The sequence below is a fragment of the Pipistrellus kuhlii genome, unplaced genomic scaffold (genome assembly GCF_014108245.1).
Source record: "Pipistrellus kuhlii isolate mPipKuh1 unplaced genomic scaffold, mPipKuh1.p scaffold_m20_p_7, whole genome shotgun sequence".
NCBI classification, from domain to species: domain Eukaryota; kingdom Metazoa; phylum Chordata; class Mammalia; order Chiroptera; family Vespertilionidae; genus Pipistrellus; species Pipistrellus kuhlii.
Window position 1 is genome coordinate 2,140,014 of NW_023425573.1, and position 4,753 is coordinate 2,144,766.

Genomic DNA, 4,753 nt, shown 5'->3' on the forward strand with positions numbered 1-4,753 from the left:
AATAGATTTTCAGATATGTTCAAGTGTATCCCCATAATATGTCTATGTCTATGTATATATATATATTTATATATATAATCTGATATATAATCATATATATAATCACATATAAATATTTATATATTTATATATATATATATATATAAATAAATTTAGCAGAGGTATATGGTATATGAATCAGAATTCTACCAGAGAAATAGAACCAGTAGCAAACACACACACACAATATGGATATAACTGGTACTGTGTGTGTGTGTGTGTGTGTGTGTGTGTGTGTGTGTGGAGAGAGAGATTCTTTCAAGTGAACACTCATCTGCATGGACATAGAAGACAAAGTCAGGTTGGTATTAGAATTACCCATGAGCATGTCTGTCTTTTTACTTGCCTGTGCAGAAGTGTTTTGATAACCAAATGTCATTCATCTGTGTTTTTAATATATTTTTTAAAAAATTAATTTCTGAGAGGAAAAGAGAGGGAAAGAGAAATAGAAACATCAATGTTGAGAGAGAATCATCGATCAGCTGCCTACTGCATGCCCCCTATTGGGAATTGAGCCCACATTCTGGGTGTGTAACCTTATTGGGAATCAACCATGACTTTTTGGTTCATAGGTCGATGCTCAACCACTGAGCCACACTGGCTGGGCTCATTCATCTTTTTAAACCTCTAATGCACATGTGTCAAATACAAGGCCCGCGGGCCAAATCCGTCCCGCCAGGCCTTGCAATGTGGCCCGCACCTAGCTATCATCACTGCACTCCTCTGCGTTTCCATCACAATGACAGTTTATGACTGTCATTAGGCTGGATTTTAGATTTTGGCCCCTTCTCTGATTGAGTTCGACACCCCTAGTCTAGAGCATTCTTGGCGTATATGTGGAAATTTATATATGAGATGAACTAAGTGTACTCCTAGAATTAAGTATTCTGCTTGCTTTAAAATAGGTGATTGGTGATGGCAAAAACACTTCCCAGTTGTTTTGAGATGGAACAAATAGTTTGTGCCTTTTGAACTTCTTTCAAAACTTACTTCTTTTTGTCATTCCTTCATTCACTCAACACCTATTTATTGAGTACCTAACTTATACCAGCCTCTCTTCTAGAATTTAAGGAGAGAGCAGTGAATAATATGAAGTTTCTTGATCCCAAGGGGGTTATATTTTAGTAGAGTGATATAGACAACAATCAGACAAACTGACATATAAATCATGGAGCGATAAATGCTTAAAAGAAAAAGAAGAGGAGGAAAGTAAGAGGGAGAAAAAGGAAAGAAATGAAAAAAAAATCAGATTAAGAGTTTATACTTATGGAGCACAATAGGTTACCCTTCTTATTCTCAATAATGGTTTATCTTTCTTTTTTTGGTATGTTTTTATTGATTTTAGATTGAGAGAAAGGGAGAGGGAGAGAAACATTGATTAGCTGCCTCCTGCATGCCCCCTATTGAGGATTGAACTTGAGATCTGGGCATCAAAATGGCAACCTCTTGGTGCATGGAACAATGCTTAAACAACTGAGCCACTCTGGCCATAGCAAACAATGGTTTGTCTTTTAAATTCCTTTGGCATTTATCTCATAATTCTTTTTCAATCTCAATTCTCCACATATGGAATCCCAATCTCTTCCATTTCAAAGCCTCACACCCTCCCAGTAAGAAAGAAAACCACTTCCCTGCTTTTGAGACTTGATCTTCAGGCTCTGAAGAAAGGTCAGTGGGTTCTGCTTTCTTAGGATGAGGGAAGTAGCTGAACCATCAAAAGCTACAGCTAGGTTCTTCTCAAGTTACCCAAAGGCAAATTCATCCTACTAGAGTAACCATTAATTTTCTTCTAAGAACAACACAGTATAGTCTCCTATGAGGAAATCATATTTCTTTTTGTTTTGTGACCTTGATTGTCCTGCTTGTGAAATAACAACCTAGGACTTATTATGATAAGAAGCATGTGACTACTTCCTGTGTCTGTTTGAGTTTGAGAGCCACAACCTTACTTGAGAATGGTTAGGAAAATCCCCACGTCCTTTCTGATAACAGCTGGGAAAGGAGGTCTCAGTTAATCTCTCCACAACCTCAGGTATACAATTTGGATGTTAATTCTATATGCAAAAGAGATGAAAAAATTGTTTATAAAATCAAAGAACAAGAATCCTCCCAGCTTAGCTTTAGGATGAACTTTGAAATAATGATAAGATGTATTGATAACAGCACCAATAAAGGAGTTGGGGATAGTAGTCAGAAAATGACAAGTTCTTTGATGAGAAGCAATGATCTCTGTACTGAAGTTGTGGAAATTGTGTAGGAAAAACCAGAGGTAAATTCAAGGCACATTATGGAAAGAAGTTATAGAGCTTTGCAACAAATGAATTATTAGGCATGATTAAGAGATAACCAATATTTCAACTTTGGGAGCTCTGTAAAAGAAATAAAGGAGAAGGAAAGAAGGGAAGGGAAGATTAGGGTCGGGATGGTGGGGCTGAGGAAAGAGCCCATTGTGAACATGTGAAGTTTTGGATTTTCTCAGCTATCCTATACTGTGTCATAGTTTCTTAGTCCATGAGAAAACTTCTCAGAAGTTTCAAAATAAGCTAAGAATGTGAGTATTAGAGTTAGATGTTAGTTTGAATCTCACCTCCACTCCTTGCTACTTATATGACTCTGGCAAGTTACTCTTTCTGCTCAGTGTCTTCATCTGTAAAAGGAAGTTAATAATTCCATCTTCATAGAAGGTTAAATGAGAGGATTAAGTGAGAAAATTTAAGTAGACCACTTCTGAATATTTCCTGGAACATAAGAAAATGGTGTTAAGCCGGGGAGAGGTCCTCATCTTCCCTGGCTTCTAGTAGGAATAGAATTCTTTAGATATCCCAAGAAAAAGAATTTTCTGAGACTCACATAGGAGAATGAGTGGTTTTTATTTCTGTGGAATCGAACCCCTGAGTTTCCAAGGTTTCATTTCTCTCAGTCCTGCCAAGGAAGAAGTCTCATTTTGCTTTTTGCAGGGCTAAGATCAGAGCCAGCGTCCAGAATTTCCTTTTCTTGTCTGCACAGTCCGTTATAGCATCAGGCTAATTTAATGTGTGTTTCCCCACGGCAGTCCATCAGTCCATTGCATGTGCGGTCTGCAGGTCCACATGGCTATGCAGGAAACATGGACAAATGCAACAAACCAACAATAAGCCAAGAGCACAAGCACAGCAAGAAAGAGGACTCCTTTGTAGAGGAGATGACGTATTCCTAAACCAGGTGCACTTGCAGTGGCCATGTCCGTTCTGGCCAATGATCTTTGTTCCCAGGTGTGACTGACAGACAAGTACCTTCCCTATGTCACCCCAACCTTACTGGGCATGCATCTATCGTCCCTTAGCTGGATCACTTCCCTCAGAGTTTTGCTGGTGTTTCCTGGAGAAATTGAAATTACAGCTTCCTGTTGAAGCTGTCCAAATGACATGCTTATAATGTCTGGCTTCCCCCTTTGCTTCTTTCCTATTATTAATAACTGGCTAGTTATAATGGTATCAATGGTATATAAAAGTCATGAGCCTTACTCCTTGTTTACTGTTTTATTCAACCTTACTTAAAATGTAGACCCACATAAAAACCCTGCATTAACAAAATTAAGCATCCAGCTATATATATGCTATTTAGGCCAGACAAAACCAGGCGTCTTCCAGGCATCCTTCTGGACATCCTTCCAGATGTTTTTGTCTGATCTAAATAGCATATTACCCTTTTACTAGTATAGTCATTATATTGTACATTGAAATATGCTCTGAAGACTAATTGAAGATACTGAAACATTTTAGACTTATCTAATAATCTTTTCACTTTGGCAGTTTGGTATACACAGGCCTTTTCTCAGCTTCCAAATTAGCTTTCAGAGTATGAACATAATTCTGCCTGCTAGGCAGCCAGTCACTAGTATTGTGAATGAAGCAGGCTGTAGGAAGAAATGACCATGATGGGTGAGACCATTAGAAAGGGTCAAGAGCATGTAGATGTTTTGTGGTTTAAAACTAGAAGAAAGCAGCAGTGTTTCAGCACAAGTTAGGTTCTATCCACACGATTGTCCTGTTAAAGTTGAAATAACATTGTAGTTGAGCCTTTACATTTAGGAGCTTTATTATGGAATAAATTTGAAATCAATAATTGTGAAGTTCAGGAGAAGGTCATTGCATGAAAATGTTGGTAGTAGTAAAAAGTCCTACAATAAATAACTAAAACACAAAAGTTTACACTAAACTTCACATTTAGAGATGAGGCTAAAACAAAGGCGTATGTCCTTGACTGGAATAAAACCTGGGACCCTTCAGTCTACAGACCAACACTATATCCACTGAGCTAAACCAGCTATGACCAGTTCACTTTTAAAATAATATCATATGAAGATTATACAGCCTGGACTAGACACAAAATCTCAGAAAGTCCCTTCCAGCCATTGTGACTCCTCTTCCCCTGAAATCTCAAGAAGGCCTTTGCTACTGAGGTTAGTTGTTCTTTTTTTTTTTTTAAATGAAAATAACTTTAATTTTTGCCTTTATTATGAAGTTTCATACCATTGCTCCTTTTTATTGCTGTAGCTTTTGATGGCTCTGAGATCAAAGTTGATATATCCTTTGACCTCCTGTGATTTTTTTTTTTGGGTGCTGGGCAAATATTCCATGGACTCAATAACTCTGCCATTTTGTTTTAGGGAAATGTTGAAGTGTCTTCTCCTCATTTGAGAACATAGATTTTTTTTTCTTTTTACAAATTCTGT